Genomic DNA, 21,037 nt, shown 5'->3' on the forward strand with positions numbered 1-21,037 from the left:
ATCAGGAGGCAACAGCAGCCCTGGGGGACGGCTGGAGCCACCCCCCCTTCTCTGCTTTATGGTGCTCATTTAAGACTGCAGGCGACTGGAGTGATGTGTATTATTATTGTGTGTGCATGTGTGCATGAGTGTGTGCGTGTGTGTGTGTGTGTGTGTAAAGGCTGATTTAGGGCTGCAGGCAATGAGGGTAGACCAGTGCTAGAAACCAGCTGGCTCCACAACTAGCTAACCATCAACTAGTAATGAGTCCCTGAGACAGGAAGACAGTCGGAGAGACAGACAGGCGATGGCAGATAATTACTAGACAGACGGATTAAAGGAAAGCACAAAGAACTGATGTTTGTGTAGTGTTATAACACTTTATAACCCTTTATCAATGGATATCCAAACATGACATTAGCACAGTGACAGATTGGTAACATAAATGTAGGGCAGAATAGATTTGAGGTCATTTATTTTATTTTATTTCTTATTTAACTGGGAAATTAACTTGAGCAGATTTGATGTGTTGTGATTGTGTTGTGACATTTTCCACGTCTTGCCCTGGTTTAAATTGTGTTGTACTTTTGAAATGACTTGAAGGTCCAAGTTCAAGTTAAGTTTGACCATGCAAACACTTAACTTATTATATATTAATAGTCATAGTTATGTTACGACTTGTGGGCTCACTATACGTTCAGATTCAAGTCAGACTTCGCTTAGTTGAAATCCAACTGGACTTGGCAAGTTGGACTTAAGAAGTTTTGGGCCAATCAGGTAGCAGGAGGAGATATTTGATCTGGGTATTGGTCAGTACCAACAAGTCAACTATAGATCCGATATTGAATCTCATCTGGATGATCAATCATGTTTGATTTTTTGGATTTAAGATCAGAGTCGGTGCTTCCTGGACTATTACAGACTGTCCCACTACTTTAAACACACTAGCTCGTGAGGCTAATGTTAGCTAGCACTCGCTCAATAGTTGAAATCCGTCACCCTCCTACAACACTGTCTGTTTTCATTCTGTATAAACCCCACAAAGTCATTTAATGACAACATATAAATAGATTTTCCTCATTGTAAACTGTTGCTATGACGACTTGTTGATCCACATCAATCCTCAACTGGTTTGGGCTTCAGACTGTAGTCTGACCCGGCATCAGTGAATTTAATTTATGGACCTTTTATTAGTTTTGGTAGAGAAGGCAGCTGAATGTGTCGCCGTCTATAAACCCAGAATTCTCCTTTAACTGAGGGGCGGGGCTTAATAATCAGTGCTGAAAGGTTCAATGTCCTCTCAAACAGCATCGCCCTCGCTCATTGGTGGGACGAGTTGTTGTAAATTTGTTTCACACTCGGGGCGGGGAACCTTTGCTGAAGTGGAGGATGAAGGTTGGAGGATGAGATCAATTTTCTGTTTAAAAAAAAACCTCAAACCCGAGCACTTCACGCTGAATCAAAGAGAGTCAAATAACTTATCCTGACAAAATTAATCAAATTTATACATAAACCTTTAGTGACTGTGAGAATATTAATATACGTACGGTATTTTTGCTCAATTATTTATCTAAGTAAGTAATTCGGGTCCTTGTCTGGTGTAGTAAATAAGACAAACTATAAAAATTTCAAATAAAAGTGAAACTCGAGCAATAAAACAGTTAATTTTAAATTCAGCCAAAATGCTTAAATTCCAGGTTAATTTTTAAGTTTCCCTCGCGGTCTCCTGAGTGAACGTTCTCCCACCCATCCAACCTCCATGTGCAAACTTTCTGGCTGTATGTCAACATATGTTTGGCATATCTTTATGTAATGTGATAGTTTCACAAAGGTTGCCATGTGAACGCAGTTTTTTTTTTAAAACGCAAAGAAAAAATCATTGTTGTGTAAACAGGGCCTAAATCTCCAAGTTGTGGGTTGCACACTAAAGTCACACCCTACTGCCTCACTGCTTTAATTCAGGCGTAGATTTGGGAGGTGGAACAGCGATGAACCCTAATTACACCCTATAAAGCCTTTATAGAGAAAGGTGAGGCCCAATAAAGGCCGAGCGTCTCGTCTCCACCAGAACTTTAAGCTGTATTTTAATTTTTTATTTTTTTTTTAAACAAGAATGTTGTACATGTCCTTAGAAGATGGAAATCTCAAAAACTTTAACTCAGGACTGAGGTGGAATCATTTTGAAAAGTCACACCATGTAAAGAATGAAAGAAAAAACTGACAGATGTAAGAAAAAATAGAGAATATTTATATATAAGGTGGAATATTACATCTTTTGTTGAGAGGCAGCTCAGATTTGTTTTGTTAACCTTTCGCTGGCTCGTCTTTCCTGCAGCAGACATTCAGCATATATCAGGGTTTGGTTTCCATTTAGCAGCAGATGGTGAGCCTATGCATGAGTTGGGAAGATGCCTTTAAACATGAAACCTTATCCAGCAAATCCTGACACACGGATACTGTTTCTCAATATCTGTTGGACCTTGAAAGATCAGCTCTTATCTGTTTTAAATGGGCAGGTATTGTTGTCGCCCTACAGTGGATTTGTCTACAACAAAACCCGGCAGGTGGTTCGTGTTTGAAAAGTCAGACGGCCAGATTGTCCCGCCTCAACAACTATGAGATGAAAGCTTGTCTCTGAGCATATTATATTATGGGATGCATTCATGTTCACCTTCATGTTTGCTTCTGTGAAATACTAGAACGCCACTCGTTTCCTCACGTGGACCTGACCTCATTGGTCTTCCTTCGAAACTAGATTTCATTTGTTTTCTGGTGAGATAATGACTCTCTGTTGGTGTGTTCTAAAGCACATGTGACAAACTCAAGGCCCAGGGGCCAAATGTGGCCCGCCACATCATCTTAATTGGTCCGCGAGAGCATACAAGGTCAGAGTGTCTAAAAATAAATAGATTAAAAGTGTGCTTTGACCAAAAACTACATTTCCCACAATGCAGTAATTAAGATCATGTCTTAAGTACTGCTTGATGTTACTTGTCTTTATTCTCTTGAATAGTTTGATCCTTGATTGATGGAGTTCTGTGGGTTTGATAATCTGACAAATTAAAAGGATTTACTGAGAAACAAACATATTTTTTTCTGTGCAATTGGACTGTTTGTAACTTAAATAAATTATAAATTCAGAGTTATTTAACGTTAAGGAGTAGTTACATTTATTTTACATTACAATGAGTTACATTTAGTTACATTTAATAGTTACATCTGGCCCTTTGAGGACAGCCGTTATGCTGATGTGACCCACGGTGAAAATGAGTTTTAGACACTTCTCTTTAGAACAGGTGTGTCAGTTGAGGTAACACTACTGATACTGCAGTTTTTTGGACATATTTTAGTAATTTGGTTTAAATTTAAACTATCGTTATTTCGATTTCAGCAGCTCGAGCCCTTCTGTGGGTCAAGTACAGTTTGATACACACAATTAAATGGGTTCTAATCAAAAAAAGCCAAATATCCCTGGCTTTGAACAGTAAATTCCTCTTTAATTTCATCTGGCACTACAAATGCTATCATTACCTCTGCTGGGAGCTCATGGTTTGCAGGATTTTGCAGAAACTACTGGATGAATTTCCAATGAAGTGGAAGAACAGAGCATGTTCCAGGCAACAGCCCATTAAAAGGGTGTGGACCCGGATAGGGGGGAGGTATCAGGAACTTTTGAACTTTATTTAACATAGAGGGATAGAACATTTTACAACACACTCCCTATTTACACGACAACTACGCTACCAATCTCCAGGGGACTGGAGGAGCGGAGCGTTGCCAGGCAAGCTGAACAAGCTAAACGTGCAGCATTGTTGAGCCTCGAGCCTCGTGCTCGAGGCTAGTTTGGAAACTTTCTGTCCTTCCCATGCAGTAAATGTAATAACACGGCCGTGGATTCTTCGTGATGGCTACAGATTCCCCACAACTGGACATTTTGCACTGTGTAATCCTGCAGGTGAAAACATTACACCCTTGGCGAAGGTTAAAGAAAACCAAAGCATTAGCATACTAGACATGTATACACCCAAGACCCAGCGGCTTCTTTTAATCAAATAAACCCTAATACAAATTCATAAATATATGACATCCAAATGGCTGCCCCCGGGGTTCTGTTACACTAATTTAAAACAAGAATCGAGCATCCACCCCTTTATCTGGATCCACTCCAAAATTTCTTAAATAGCTTGAAGCTATGACCTCTAATTGCATCAAATATTATGTTTGAACTGTCACATTTGAATTAGATGGTAAATTATTTGTTAGTATTTAGCTTCTAACTGTGGTATCTCCATGTAGCAGTTTATTTATAAGAATCTTAAAAGGATAAAGTCAAATCTCTGTTTAATAAGGAAATAATTGCTGTATAGAATATTTCAAGTTGAGCACCTGGGGGTAACCCAGGAAGACATAGAGGGACCCTGCAAACCGCAACGAGAACCTTCCTGTTGTTGCATTGTTAGAAATAAGCTTGTAATAGTTAGCGGCTAACTCATAAACAACAGTCAATTGAAATTGTCTTTTAATTATGGAGATGGGACAACGTTGTGGAGATTTCTATATGAACCATCATGTAACTGCGAAGGTAAATCTTTTCTTATGTGGTTGTTGTTTATCATAAAGTGCTGCCTGACACTGATGGGTTAAAAATCACGTTTCATTCCATAAATTTTTTTTCTTTTCTTTTCAAAAAAGGTAGTTCAAGCTGAAAAATTTGTATTAGAATAAAAACGAATGATGAAATTAAAATTTTTTTTGGAAAAGGCCAACATTCTCCAAATCAAACCCCATTTTGGTCGTCCCAAAGTCGTTTCACATCTGCACAGACAATAGTGCAGCGCTTTCTTTTCCCCTCAGTCCTCCCAACCCCCACTGACTTCTCTCTTTGTGTGTGTCGATAAAAGTGTGTGTTTTCTCCCTCCGCGGCACAAAGCTGCCATTGGCTGCCCAGATTTGTTGGAGGGAAAAAAACGAGCCAAGTAGCAAGGAGAGCGAAGCGGCGAGATAGTGCTGACTCAGGCGCTCGGCCCCATTGTTCTCGGTAACCCTACACCTCCCTGCCTCCAGCCAGACATCCCATTGGCCAGCCACAAGTGCTGGAGCCAGGGGGACTGCGGTGTGAAACACCACCGAAAAGCCTTATCTCTTCCTCCATTAGTCCCACAATGAGAGAATTCAGCAACCAAAATCACAATGGACACAAGGCCATTCTGGTGGTTGTATCTGCGCCGCATCTCGACCAGTTAGAAGGAAGCGTTTGGGTGGTAATACCTGCCTGTTTGTGGGGCACAAAGTGCACACTTAGTAACTGGGTGTAGGCGAGTCAGACTTGGATCTTAATGGTTTAGAAAAGCCTTTCCCAACTTTTATTTTCTTGGTTGAAACAATCCAGCGCTGTTCCATTGTCACCAGTTTTATTGCCGCTGGTGGAAACCAGTTCAACCAGCACGAGAGCTGGTTTTTGTTTTTAAGAAAATGAGAATCTATATTCATTCATTTACATGTAAAAGGCATGCAAAACACACTGTCCTTGCTTTGACACTTTTCGGGTTGTTATACACTGTATACTTAAATATTTCACCCCAGTTGCAGATTGTTTGAGTTAAATTAAATCAATTTTACATATTTTCACAAATTTGATGAATGAAATTAATGTAAATTTAGCTTATGGCAGCAAACAACTTGAGACATTTCCATTTTCCCTGTAAATATGCTGCTGAAGGCCTTTTTCTGATAAAAATATCCTTATAAAAAGGAACTTTTTGCCCTTTTTACCTCAAATAAAAAACTTTTTGCTGTGCTGTTTCATAGAAGACGAGCTGAAGCTGCAGTAAAACTTTCCTAAACCACTCCACGTGCTTTCTACCCATTGTTCTCTCTCTCTTTAGAGCACTGCCAGACTTTTAAAACCATAAAGATAGCACATATTGTCACATTCCACAGGAGAAAGGATACGGGAGAGACGCTGGCCTTGGGGAGACGGATCACCAGGGAACAAATCAAGACTCGATAGGGGAGGAAAGTGAGAGTAGCAGCAGCACCAGTAATGGGATCCCAGTTAACTAGGCCATTTAGATCCTGAAGGTGATAAATAGTCCGTGTCTGCTGCAGGGGGATGAGGTTCGGGAGCAGGAACATGGAAGGGAAAAGTTGAAAACTTGGTTGTGTAACATTATTTATGTCATTTTTCGTCTTTGCGCCCTGCGGCTTTGGATTATATTCACTACACAGACTCTTCTGTTACCTGATTTCCACAGATCAGCTCCGCTAAAGGACAAACAGTAGCAACTATTGCACTCTTGTAACCTGAAATTTGATTTCACATGATGTGAAAACACTGAAATCTACTCTTGGAAATGAGCAGATTTGGACTCGTGTCTTATTCAAAGAGGTGAATTATTTTCACAAATAGATTTCCACAAAACTCGATGGAAGGGTGGCGTCTGGGCGCGAAAAGAAGCTAAAGAAGCTGTGAACTTATTTTCTTGGAACGTAATTTTTTTTTTATGGAAGGTCTCACTCAGTCTTTGTATGTTTGTGAATTGTGAATTAATTTTTTCTTATTGAAGCAAGTACAAGTCAAATCCTTCATTCGACAGTTTTTTGTGTGTTTATTTTTTAAAGAACAAAAACGTCGTTGCCAACGGCGCTGGAGGAACGTTAGTATTTGGAGACGTAGAAAATGCAGGCCCTCGGGCGCAGCTCTGCCTACATGTATGTTCACACGGTTACACACACACCCTCATCTGCATTCCCTTCGCTCTCGACATTGAACGCATCACACGCGGAATCGTAACTGTGGCATTGTTTCCCGGCGATGCCCACGACCAGCAGCTTTTTCCCATGTGAGACAATTGGTTCCCCTGAGCCCACGTCTATTAGATTCCACCCTGGTAGTATGAATATGGAGGAGGGCTGAAGCTGGGGGGGGGGCACAATGCCCTTCTCCTGTCTCAGCATCAACTGGATCGTGGATATAAACCTCTGCCCACGGCCGCTCCGCAGACAGCGGGGCTCTTTCAGCTGGCGGGGGCAGCCTTCAATCCGCCCCGGAGGCCTGATTTTGTCACGTTTTGCTTCTCCGCTTTATTATTATTATTTTTTTCTTTGTGGCTTTGATGTCGTTTATTCATCGGACTCTGTTTTAAAGTTGATTTGACAGTTTCTTAAACTGTTTTTTCTTTGCACAAGTGGTCTGAAATGCGATGTTAAATCACAAAGAACGAGTCCTAAAAAGTCAACAAGCAAAGAAAAACTGTCAACAGTGCATTTGGTCCTTGACCCAAAGCAGAAACCCATCGTCAGTAATTAATGCTGAGAGATTAGATAAACCTGGTCCCCCCCCCCCCCCCCTGGCTGGATCTGACTCCTGGAGAAAGCTGATTTATTCTCCCTGACATGCACATGTGTGCGTGGCAAAGAATTCAGACGGCGCTGCTGACTCAGCGCAGTAGCAGCATGAAAGGAGCAGTGTTGGGAGAAGCGTAGCTTTTCAAGCTACCAATTACTTCACACTGCAGGACGGTAAACTACAGCAAACCTACCCCAGAGAGAAACCCGAGTTCAAAATCAATTGGATGAGCATGTTTTTGGTTTTTATGTGCAATAAAATCCCATTTTTCCATTTTTGAATTTGACTGTGTGTGCCTGTTTTGCCCCAATATGTCAATATAATAAGTTATAGGGAAATAAAAACTTGGGCGAAATGGGTCAGGGCTGTAAGGGGTCAAGTCAAAATACAGCAGATAGGGAATTATCACGAAGTATAATAATGGAATACTTTAAAAATGACGCTCACTTAGCCAGGTAAATTCTTTTGTTCATATTTTTTTCATGGGTAACCCAGTTCATTTAGATACGAGTCTCCCTCCACTTTGCCCCACCCAGTATCGTACAGTCTTGCCCCCCTTTCCTCTCCTCCTTCCTCTTCTTTTTGGGGGTAGTACAATCAGCTGTCTGGAGGCTTTTTTTCAATCCCTGTGTTCCTCCAGAGTCAAAGCAGGGCCTCTCTGAGGTATTAAATATCTTTATTAAACTGCTGTGTCGGGGGGCTCTCCCACTTAGCCCCCCTGCCTCCTTCTTTTCTCCTCTCTACACCCCATCCATCCCCGCAAACTTGGCCCCCGTCGGCTTCCCCCTTCAAATGCTCCCTCCATGCGGCTTCTGCCGGCTACCTGCTGCGCGGCAACAACACGCACAAAGGCCGACGGCGGCCCCCGCCAAGTTAAACCAGGCAAGCTTCACCACACTCGGCTGGGCCACATCTGACAGGGAGACTTTACCCCAAAGTCCAAAGGGTCAGGGAGGAGGAGGCGGGGTGGGGGGGTGGATTTGCTGGCGGGGCCAGCTGTGTCATGCTTTAGTGACTGTTATCAAAGGGCGGACCGGGATCCGAGCCGTCCCGTACGAACACAGTGTGTGTGAAGGAGTTCCACACACACACACACATACACACACACACACACACACACACACACACACACACACACACACACACACACACACACACACACACACACACACACACACACACACACATGCACTTAAATGCCCTCAGTCCTTAACAGATGGCGACTGCAAATTTGCACCCCCGCTGGACACACCCTCTCTCTGATGGTGACTAGGCTCATGGGGCGTTCCTGTCTGACGGCGTGACATCACAGGACATTGCATCAGACCCTGGCATCAAAGTTACCCATGATTCAGTGCAGGTGTGATCGCATCCACCATGGGTAAACATGGATATATCCTAAATGGGGGTGAATTACTGTTATGGGAAGGTTGATGTGGTGCTCTGGTTGGATGATGATTGGTTGAGGGTTGATCCGGTGCTCTGGTTGGATGATGATTGGTTGATCTTCTTCTTTGAATCGGTTGCTAGCTGCTACTAGCATCCATCACGTGACATCAAAACACCACGGCGCCATCTTTCCGACACACAGTTCACACCTGAATCCTCTTCAGTCAGTACCATGATCACCAACGATAGATGAGTTATAATACCCTTAAAAACAGGAAATGACATCACACCGCCGGTTATTTTAAGGGCAAATAAACATCACTTTAAAGCGGAAAACGATCTGCACTTTAATATTGCAAATTTCAATAAACCAAACTCAATATTTCACTCCAGTGGTAAAAAAAACAAACAACCCTCCACTTGGTTTGACCCAGTGACATCACTGATGACATCATCAGTGCCAAAAAAAAAAACAGGAAATGCTGGATCCCTCCCCCAAACAGTTGACCCACAGAGTAGATGTGAACAAAAGAACAAACTACTGTAAGTACAAAGAAATAAATTTAACAGCATTCATGTTTGCAACACAATAATAGTCATTTAGAAGTTTTAATTTAATGAAACCCAGGATAGTAAGTGAAGTAGTGGCAAAAATGAGCAGATGTAGACACAACAGAATAGGGGGTGGGGGGGGGACCTCCTTCCCTTCCCTTGACATGATTTATGGACTGTGTAGGATTTGGACTCTGGTCGTCTGAGGCAGTGGGATCCTGATGTCTACATCTGGGCAGTGATTAGTCGTGTTCTACATGGGATGTCATAATTTAGCTTTAATTACAGATTGTACAAAAACCCAGACTTACTACCCGGGTGAACCATACGCTGAATTATTGCAGCTTCATGTCACATATTTTCTGGATGGCTGCTGGTTTTGTTCTCTAGCCTCATATTTCCCATGCTTCCCTGTGTTTCCACAGATCATCAGCTACTAACTCACCCGGGCAGCCGAGGAACGGAACCTTGATGCGACCACCAGATGACAGGCAGCAAATCACACGCCTGTTTGATAGCGGTATTTTTTTTTTTGGTTAGAGATAATTGGCTGAGGGAGTGTTTGATGAGTATGGTGGGTGATTATAAGCAATATATCCTCACTGCAGACAGTTAACCGTTTTTGGTGCAGACTGGAGTCTGGGCTGGGGCTCACAACTGTAATTTTGGTTTGGGTCAAATTGCCTGAAAGTCCAGGTTAGGTGTCGAAGCCCCGCCGCAAAGCGCCCCTTTCCATTCAACTAGTCCCGCAGCTCTTCTCCTGGGATCCTCAGGAGGTTTTGGGCCGGAACATCTTCTACCAGAAGGTTCTGGGTCTTCATCGCCATCGGTGTGAACAGCAATCAGATGCTACGGATGCTACATTGAGGGTAAGTCCTAGAAATATCATCAGCCAAGTGTTGTCTTTGTGCTGCACAAAGGTTCATCTGATAATATTTAGGTTTCAGTGGACAGGAAACGATGAAAAAAATGTCATCTGAAACGTAATGTAACTGAAGCTGCCTGGTAAATGTAATGGAGTAGAAGTATAAAGTTGTAGAAAATGAAACCACTCAAGCAAGAACCTCAAATTTGTACTTTCAGCTCAATAACGTAGTAGATGGAGTTGGTTGTGCTCTACTGGTGCAGGGATCACTAAGTGGCGGCCCTGGGGCCGAACCTGGCTCAGTCGAGGGTTCCATCTGGCCCATAAAGGTTACGCTGACTCAACCAGACGAGTTCAAATCCCCGTTTGTGTGTATTTTGTGTGTTTTTAATACATTTATGCCTTGTTGTTTTTTATTTTAGTAATTTCTATAGTTATTAGTGGCTAGGTTTGGAGACCTCAGAGTGAGGGGAAGGACCCCCCCCCCCTTCCATTAGTGGATGTTTCTTTTACCCACTGTCACCAGCCTCACGTCTCACTTTCCTAGAATGAATGGCACAAAAACACACTCAGTTACACTTGAACACAGCCCATGTTGTGTATGTAACACACACCGAGTGTGCACAAGTGTGAAATATGCAACCCCCGCTCTCCCCCCCGGCCGTCACTGCTGGTGTATGTCCTCGCTACACCTGCGTTGGCACGGCGCTCCCGTGTCTGATCTGCGCCCCGCTTGGCACGGGGGCTCCGAGACGACATCGCAACCCCCCTCCCCCTCCACATCCGCAGGGGCCCGGTGCCACTCTGCCTTGGCCCCCGTTTTTTTTGCTGAATGGCCCGCTCTGTGAGGGCCTTCAAGTCTAGCGGGCCATGTCATTGGTTTAGCTATGAGTTCATTTCCCAGGCCGGGATCCAGGGGATGTTTGATTTGGCCTGGGGGGCTCTAATCATTTCACTGAAGTGGAAGTGATGGCGACGTGTTTATTCACTGTTCGTTTAAAGGAAATGTGCGTATTTGCTGAGGGAGTTAATATGCATGTGATTTGAGGACCTGTGGTAGAAGTTATTAGTTGTCTGAAAGAGACACACAAGAGAGGTGGTTCTGTCGGGGGGGGGGGGGTTCGGTAAGTGCTGGGTGTGTGTCTAATTAATGATTTAAGGAGTGACGAAACGCACAAGTAGCCGAAGTGTGATTGGCTCCGAACGAAGGTCGTGTTTTTGTCCTCTTTGCTGCCGCACAAACACGACGACGCTGAAAGTTTTCCCTCCAGTCCCCCCCCCACCACCACCACCACCACCACCACCTTTCCCCCCTTCTCCTTCCCGCCCTCTGTCCTGTTTTGTTGAAACGGTTCAGAGAGGATTAGTCAGTGATAAGTGACATCAGGCGTAAAATGTGGACCGTGACCCCGGGAGTCAACTGGTGAGTCATGACTGTGTTGCAAGGCTGCAGAGAAAAGATGACATCACCCTAAAGTGTGTGTGTGTGTGTGCGCGTGTGTGTGTGTGTGTGTGTGTGTGTGTGTGTGTGTGTGTGTGTGTGTGTGCGCGTTATCTCGTTCTTCTGTATGACCTTGCGAGAGTGACTTCACGTCAGACTCTGACTCACCGTCTGTCTGCAGGAGATGACTCTCCAGGTTTGTCTCAGTTTTCCCGCCAAAATCAGCCCAGTTGCCGCCTCCCCCCCCACCACCACCACCACCGGTATCCTGTGCCCCTCCTCCTACCCTCCTCTCCTTGAGCTTCATTCAATCAGCTATGACCTTTAACCTCTTGCTCCTGTTGACTTAAGAGGCCAGGAGAAGCCACTGATCGAGGTTTTTTTTTTCTCGGTCGGAGTCAAACGGCGCTGTGCTGATGTGTGTTTATATTAGCTTAGTTCAGACCTGATGCGGATTTATTCCACCTCAACGCTCTGTTTGAATGCAATGAAGGCGTGATGGGGGGTCACTGAAGACACATATCCACTGTCGTACTGGTTTTTTAGTTGCAGGATGGTGCCTCTTCAGGGTAGACGATGTGTGAAACTTTTTTGGAGCAACACCCGCCTCCGGTGATCCACTCATCAGCTGTTTAAGACAGAAACAACATTATCTGGTCGCTGAGTCCTGATCCAGTTCCACCTGACCTTTTTTAGTGCCACTTGGAACCACGATGGAGACGATACTAAACTGGTTCCAGGTCCCTTTTTTTTTTTTTTTTGGACAATTGCGATAGACATTGGGTTTTATTCTTTCTGTTTTGTTGTATGGTTGTTCACTTCTAAACGTTGTGGTGCACCCAACATGTTGAAGTCATTTTGGCGCCCTTGCGCAATGCCTGTCTGAAAGAGGTTATTACCACTTTTACAGGGCTGCACCTGGGAAGGTACTGTCTGACCCGCCTCCCGCCTTTCCATCTCATTCAATGGAATGAGACGGAAACTTCTTGACCTTGGATTGCATCATTCTCATACTCCCTTCCTTTGTTTATATACGTCACCAAAGAGAATCAACCTCATCTTGTTGTGTCTTTGTTGGACGATCGTATAAAAATGGTTGTGAATGGATGGCAGGAAGATGGTGAGATAAAGGAGAGGAAAGCTAGAAGGAAAGGAGTGGCTGAAATAAAAAATTTTATGGGAATCTGTAGAAATACAAGTTACCTTTAAATTTATACCACAAACATTCTTCACTCTCGGTCTCTGAAGTCACTGGAATTATTTCTGAGAAAAGAACAATGAGCGATAAAACAAAGTAAAGATGACAATGGATGAAACGAACCTGTTACATCACCGACAGGCCGTCACCAACACAAGGCGTCGCATTCATTCACACCTGTCTGGCTTCACGTGGCGGCGTCCTCAACAACAACAACAGCAGCAGAGCGTCGCGTTTCCAGGTCAGGAGTCGAGTATCCAGAGTATGGGTTTCATTTATGCAACACAAACACCCTCAGACAAAAGCCACGATGTGGTCGGGATGGGGGGGGGGGGCAGGCGCTCGTCGTAACAGTTAGTATCGACTGTCAGGTTTTTGTGTCAAAACATGTCAGAGTAGGAACAGAAACTAAGCAGGCATCACGTGGCAGGTTTCATTTTTCTTTAAATTTTAGTTTCATTTAAAGTCTATTGTGCCTAAAGGAATAAAACTTCTCAGTATGCCTGAAAAGAAGCAAGAAGCGAATTACTAGATGCACACCTTTGGCTTCCAAAGGGGTTTCAAACCAATGGAATGTTGGACGTGTTGCTGGATGATCGTTGGAACTTGGTGACCTTTTTTGTTTGAAGGTTTGCTCCTGATCTCAGATCGTTTCCTCAGTTTAAACAATTTTAGGTCCAGTTTTCTTCGTCTTTGGTTCTCTATCAGCAAACCGCTGCCGCGTTTGTTCGAATATGTTGACAACATGAAATTAAAACTTGCATAACCGTGTACTTTTTAAAATTCTTACTTCATATAATTTTAAATAAAATACTTGTAGCAAAGTAAGTATTTCCCGCACTATAAGGTGCACCTAAAAGCCTTTAATTTTCTCAAAAACCGAAAGTGCATCTTATAATGCAGTGTGCCTTTTATATGACAAACGTTTAAAATAGGCCATTCATTGAAGGTGCGACTTATAATGCGGAAAATACCGTATTTCTACTGAATAAAACTTTCAAATCTGAATTCTAAATGAGGAAAGGAAATGACGTCATGGCGATTGATGCAATAAAATAAATTACTGTGTTCAGAATATCTCCATTGTTTCTGCATCAAACCGCAAGATACCCATCGACTGTGTATGTAAATGACGGCAGTCTCTACCTGAATGATGTCGTTGTGTTAATGGACGGATCAGAAAATGCAAAACGTTGCAGGGCTGTTTAAAATATGCACACACACACACACACACTGCAACTACACACACGTTTCTTATAGTGTATGTGACCACACATACACACACACACACACACACACACAGACACACAGAGCGGTGCCTCTCAGAGCAAACACACACGATTGTGCGAGCCTCTCGCTCCTCGACACTTACTCTTCGCTTGTTTGAAAGTCCACTGAATAATCTTGACCCCCTCGGTCCATGAAAGACGCACGAGGGCCAGTTGTATGATGTCACGGGGGGGGGGGGGGGCAGGATTGTAATGCCTACACAACCAGACTGCCTTCGTCCGAACAAACCCCCACTGTATTGGTCCTGACCTACTGGTCCAAATGCTGCGCTGTAGAGAAACAAAGACGGCGAAGCCAGAAACACAGAATGGATCACTGTCAGCTGAAGTTTGGTTTCAGCTTAAATCGGTCCAGAACCAACGTTTACGACGTGAGATTTGTGTGTGTCTACTAGTTAAACATCTACTTTTAACACATCGTGTTGTTTTAAAAGTTTACACTGCATATGTACAATAAGAGAAGGTCTAAGGAGCTGAAGTCCAGTATGATATATTTATTTTTTTTCCCATATGATGTTTATTAGGAAATTCTTTGCAACTTCAATGGTTGTGAAATTTTATCATTTGAAAAGTTGTGACATTACAGCACAAGCCAGTTTACAGTACCTCACTTTACATTACTAATAGTAGGTGGAGTATCTCTGCTGTTACATGAACCAGATCCACGTTTGTGGAGGGATCTGGGGGGGCTCAACCACCATGTAACAGGAACTGTAAATGTTTTTTATCATCTTTTTTTTTTTTTTTTTGCGTAACGCATCTGTAAAACATTACATTATGTGCTAACGTCGCTGTTATTCGTCATAAAACGGATTGCAAGCTGAAGTTTTGTCCGGTGTAGACGGAGACAGGACAGAACATTGGAAAAAAAACAACACAAAAAAAGAACAACAGAAACAAACGTTAACTACAACCGTTATGTTCCTACTCAATATTCCATCCTAGAGCTCTGACGTCAGACGGTTTTTAACTTTCCAGTGGTGGTTTGTACCACCTACAAGTGTCGCTCGTGTTTTATCGTTTAATACGGATGACTTTTGTCTTGTCCTGTCGTCTGAGGCGACTCAAAAATAGATCTACAGAGACGGGTTTTATTTTTGACAGCAGCTGCTGCTGAGGTCACATTATTATTAGCAACCAGTCACTTCTTTAACAGTTTCCAAAGGAAGTGTAAGTCGTTGACGGAAAAAAAAACAACCTAAAAAAAACCCTCACAGCTCAGCTCATAAAAAAAAAAAAAAAAGCCCTGATATGTCTTCACTTTAGTAAACAGTCAAGAGACGAAAGACGAAGTCGTGTCGCGTCCCTCCGGCCTGAAATCCTCCATGGGGTGTGTCTCAGGAGCCTGGAGTCAAAAAAAAGGCCCACGATCTGTAAACGTGTTTCGTTTATCTTGTTTTCTTTATTTAAAAAAAAAAAGTCTTTCTAGTAAAGTGACAAGTTTGAGATGTTTGTTCACAGGTGGAATCTCCTCTCCATCTTATCTCCAGGAGGAATCCAGGTCACTGCAGACCTGGGTGGGGGGCTGTTTTCACAGTGTAAACATGAAGAGATGCAGGACGACGGGGGTAACATTTTGACATTATGTGTACGGCCCAATCTAGAAGGCAGTTAGCAGCGATTAGCGGCTAACTCAAAGATAAAAATCGTCCAAAAATAGCCTCAAACAGGGGAAGCTGGACGAAGGATTGGGAGGCGGGGCTTGCATACCTTGACCCCGCCCTGTCGTCCCATATAAATGTAAAAGGCGTGAAGAGGAGGGGTCTGTGTTGCCCCACACCCTTTCTGCCCAAAATTAGACATCATGGGGTAGAAAGGCGGGGCTCTGATGAGCATTTAAAACATCTAGCAGCAGTTAGCATCTGCTGCTAACTGAAAAATCTCTTCGGTATTTGAGGAGATGGTTCAACAGGAGTTTCAAAAGAAGCCCCGCCCACCTGGTGTGGCGAACACACGGTTTAATTTCTTACTGTTGTTATCTCGATTCGACAGCAAATATTTTGGAGGCGTTGTTTAGTGGGACGTTGTTTGTTCCACCTCAGGTGAGAACAACAGGTGGAAGTAAAGAGCACTGAGCGGCCTTCACTGGTCAGTCAAGCCCCGCCCCCCGTGACCTCACAGGTCAGAGTGACTCAGATTAACACATACAGTCACCAACACAATGTAGACACCCCACCCCACCTCGTTTTATAGATAAACTGGACAATAGCTTGTCCTCTGTCTGTGTTTGACAAAGAGGGGGAGGAGAGCAGGGAGGAAATGGACCTCTACTGCCCCCTACTGGCGTGTGGAACACATGACATTCTTTGACTGCTTTCAAAGTCCAATTAAAGGAGCATTACAACAATTTATCAGCCTCTTTATGTGATGGAGCAGCAGCACCAGGATTATTCTGGTACAATTTAATAGAGACTAGCGGTACCCCCATGGAAATTCCACGATAAAACAATAATATCAGACTTCGTTTGCTTTCTTTTTTTTCTTCGCCGTCACAAGAAAACGGTTGTTTTCTTGTGTACAGTGTGTTTGCATCATATGTCAATGGACAATAAACAGAAAATTGAGTATTTCTTTGTGGTAACTGTTGTTTGTTTAATTAAATGATGCTCTCAGGAGCTCTTGTTCACGTGATTCCTTCTGACAGATGCACCGTGATTTGGTTGGTTGCCGTGATTGGTTGGGCGCTTGATTGACAGGTAGTGGGTGTAGTTACAAGCGGGACACCGTGAGGTTTTTAAGTGAGCTTATATAAATATATAAGTTGGGAGATGATGATGTGAATCTGGATTTTAAACAGATTGGATCTTCCTGATCCATCGTGTCAAGAGTGTGTGAATGTGGGCGGGGCCTGCATGTGGAAAAATTTACCTGAATACTTTTTTTCTATAATTTCTGTTTCAAATTTTGGTCATGAACTTGTCCTCGACTGCAGAAATGACGTCTGTCCTAACTTCATCTGACTAAACCTCTAATTGGAGTAACTCCCCCGCGCGCGCGCACACACACACATACACACACACACACACACACACAAATATACACACATTTACCTCATTACCTTTAGATGGAGCATGAAGGCACAAGGAAGCCTTTCACCACTGGCGTCGAACACAATCCACACACACACACACACACACACACACACACACACACACACACACACACACACACACACACACACACACACACACACACACACACACACAAAGAAGTGGTTCTTTCAACAAGGTGGGGGGGGGCTGACCAGAGCTGCTGGAATGAGGTCGGTCTCTGTTTGTGGGTATAAACGTGTAAATCCTTGGTGCAGGTTGTTTGGATGAAGTTGGAAGAGGTCAAAGGTCAACATAAACCTCCAGCAGGCTAACAACGCCTCCTGCTGCCTGGCATTGTTACTGCATAGCCGTGAAATTGCTCAAATGAACAACTCAGTAGTTTTTTTAAAACGATTTTTTTTTAATGTGTCATATTAACAGATGAAAGTAGCTTAAAATCTTTAAATGTAAAAGGTTAAATCTTAATTTTCCAGGAGGAAATATTTGTCAGACACAACAAGGAATACATTCTATTATTTTATTAATCACAAGATAAGAAAGGTGTTTTATTAATGTTGAATTGACTAAAGATTGACTTGAGAGGCTTATAATGCATTATAACTACCTATGACCTGGTCTTTTATTGTAAAGATTTAAACATAGTATGTTAAGTATTATAAATTATTTCTATGCATGTGTTATATGAGAAATAACAGTGCATAAAAGTTTGATGTGTGTTTATGAGTGTGGTTGTAAAGCCTAATGAATACATAGTAAAAGATTATTCTGAGGTTGTTCAATAACTTAAAGTTCCTATAAATAAAGTCATTGATTAACTATTTGTTAGATATCAGTACTATGTGTGAATGGCAGTAAAAGGACAAGGTGGCCTCTAACAAGCTGAAATCAGAAAGTAACCAGATTAAATACTAGGGATCATGTAGTGGATTAAACTGTTTACACTGTAGCTCTAAGAGGGTAATCTGTGATCAGTAACAGATTACATCCCGATTTACTTTGAAATCCAAAACACCAGAAGCTCAGTCTAAAATAACGCACTCGCTAAAATTAAAAAACACAAACAACCAGTGATCATAATCTCTCAGATTAGAAAGGAAGTGGTCCTGATGAGACACAATCTGCCTTTAATCACACAGGAAACAGCGACAGGACACAACCTGATTAGATTCAACACGTACAGTTTACCGAACCTCATGCACAAACACACACACATACACACACACACACACACACACTATTGTTGACTATATAATGATGGATCCCGACCGTGTTTCTTCTCTTCCTGCTTCCAAACCTTTAGAGCGTCTGAATAGTTTTAGTCTCTCTGTCTTTGTTCTTGAACAAGGTTGACCTCACAAAAATAACAATAACTTGTTCAATATGTTCCAGTGGCAATACAGAATAAATTATGGCAGTATGGTGGCATCTGCGAGTCCGTCCACACAATGCACTCATTAAAATGTACAATGCAAACATCAGCACAGCTTTCCAAAGCCACTCAGTGCTCTGTCAGTCATCTGGCATCCATTGTTGTGGCCTTAATCCCACCATTGAGGTCCATTTCCACCATCAGGGAAGCAGAGTTAATCAGCAGCCTGAAATTAGCCCAGGGCGATTAAAACACCCAGAAACTGGTTAATTAATTGACCTCGGTGGTCATTAAGTAATTCACAGAATCAATAAGGGATCAATGGTCACCAGTGACCTCTGCTGCCCGGAGCAGATGGTCTCTGGCCACTTAGATGAAACCGTAGCTGGATAACAGTAGAGATGAACTGATCGCGCTGTATTTACCAGACAGATGGATATGTATGGCCCCCTTCCTCCTCCATCTCTTCCTCAACCCCCCCCCCCAAAAAAACAAATAGTTTTATTTTTTATTCCCGAGGATAAGCTGATGCAAAGACGAGTGTTTTCTCCTCATTCACTAACAAAATAGTTCTGCTCATGGAATAAAAAGTTACAGCTTCAAACATTGATTAGTATGAAATTTTCTCCTCAATGGATTAAATATAAATATGAATCGAGATCACTCCCTATAGATATTTACTTTGTTCATATCTGGATTATTACCATAATATAAACTCAACATAAAGAAGTATTGTTGAACTTTTATATCTTGTCATCTGGATAATTTCCTTTAAAAAAATGGGGACATTTTATAAGGATAAATTATTATTATTATTATTATTATTAATAATAATAATTAATTTTATTATTTTGCATATTTTTATTGTATAAGCAGAAAAAAAGTCTGATTTAAAATCTTTAAATCTATTTGTCCTGGCCAAGACATGCAGATGTCGATCGATCACGGAGAACTGTATCTGATCAATATTCTCTTGATCTATTGATCAATAAATGATTACATGTAAACCATCAATACACATTTATCACACATGAATATAATCCAAAAAAAACATCTAAGTTTTTTGTTGGTGTGTAAATATGTGAGCATTTCTCTATAAATGTCACCAACACATAGTCGATGCTTCAAGGTATAAAAGTTTTGTTTGTTTGTTTGTTTGTTTGTCTTGCCAATCCGAAGGCGGCTGCTCTGACAGTGACGTCATCCTCTCCTGAACCAATGCTTGAATGTTCTGACCCCTAAGTGGACGAGGACAAAGGAACTCGTTCACCCCACCTTTTCCTGCACATTTAAAGTCCCCACCCCCCCCTAAAACATCCACATCACACCCCCCCCCCACACACACACACAGTTCCTATTGTACAGCTTTACTCTTTAAAAAGTATTTCATAGAAACGTTGCAAAAATCTAGATTTTAAAACGAAGTTGTTTACATGACGTCAAACACGTGACAACCGTCACCCCCCCAAGAAGAAAAACGAATGATGCCTCACACACTGCCTGCATGTGTTTGAATGCATCACTTAGTGATGTCATTAGTTTGGTCTACCCCCCCCCCCTCCTCCCATGTAAACACACCCTCATCGTCCTCTCCCCCCCCTGGTAAAACCGGCCAGCTGTCTCCCCTGCTGGTCTCAGCTGACGGGGTACGGGGGGAGCTGGAGGAACACTGTGAGGAGGGGGGGTCGACAGCTGAGCAGATGCAGAAGCCCCCCCCCCCCCTGGTTGTCCAGGGACGGGCTCTTTCCCAGCCACCCTGCAGCCGTGCAGCTGCCCAGGCACCAGCTGTCCTGACGGTCGCACCGAACGGAGACGGGACTTCCACTCTGGGTGGGGGGCGAGGGTGGGTGTGTGGGGGGCAGGGCTGGGGGGGGGTGCTGTGTTGTCTGACTGCACGGCGCAGCTGACACCCCCACCCCCACCTCAATGGTTACCGGTGCTCCAGACCGAAACCATCCCAAACAAAACATGCCTGGAGATGCTCCTCACACAGCATCCGTTGTTACCATGGAAACAGAAGTATTAGCTTGTTGCCCAGGGTAACTAGTTTTCATAACCTTTTAAAAAAAAATCAGTACACTATTTTTACCCCTGCGTATTTATTTATGTACATATGTAAAAAAAAAAAAAAAAAAGAAAGAAAGAAAAGAAAACTAACATAAACGAGGGTAAAAGTTTTTAAAATTCTAATTTTAAAACCTGTCAGTGATTGGTATCAAAGAAATTTGTGTTTGTCATGTAGTTAGTGGTGAATAATGGACGCATCTTAAACACAAAGATTTAATTATAATCAACACTTCTAAACAATGACATAAAATAAATTACAGTATTTTCTGCACTTTAAAGCCTTTACTTTTCTCACTTTCATTTAATCCAATGTGCCTTATATATGTAAAAAAAAATTTAAAACCGAACATTCATTGTAGATGAGTTCTCTGATGGATTTTGTAATCCAGTATGCCTTATATACGAATTTTTGTTATTATAATTATTATTTATTTTATTTATTTTTGATATTCCATTCATTGAAGGTGCGCCTTATAACCCAGTGCGC

At 42.6% G+C, this 21,037-nt stretch overlaps 1 long non-coding RNA gene across 1 annotated transcript in view; it reads left to right on the plus strand.

Annotated features, from left to right (window-relative positions):
* Positions 1-9,193: 9,193 nt before the first annotated feature.
* The window catches only part of LOC137593432 (uncharacterized), a 30,189-nt gene continuing 18,345 nt past the window's right edge, over positions 9,194-21,037 (plus strand). The window contains exons 1-2 of the long non-coding RNA XR_011035117.1: positions 9,194-9,259; positions 9,694-10,137. This is a non-coding gene — a long non-coding RNA (uncharacterized lncRNA). The remainder of the gene's footprint in view (positions 9,260-9,693; positions 10,138-21,037) is intronic.

The sequence above is a fragment of the Antennarius striatus genome, chromosome 4 (genome assembly GCF_040054535.1).
Source record: "Antennarius striatus isolate MH-2024 chromosome 4, ASM4005453v1, whole genome shotgun sequence".
In the NCBI taxonomy this organism is placed as follows: Eukaryota; Metazoa; Chordata; class Actinopteri; order Lophiiformes; family Antennariidae; genus Antennarius; species Antennarius striatus.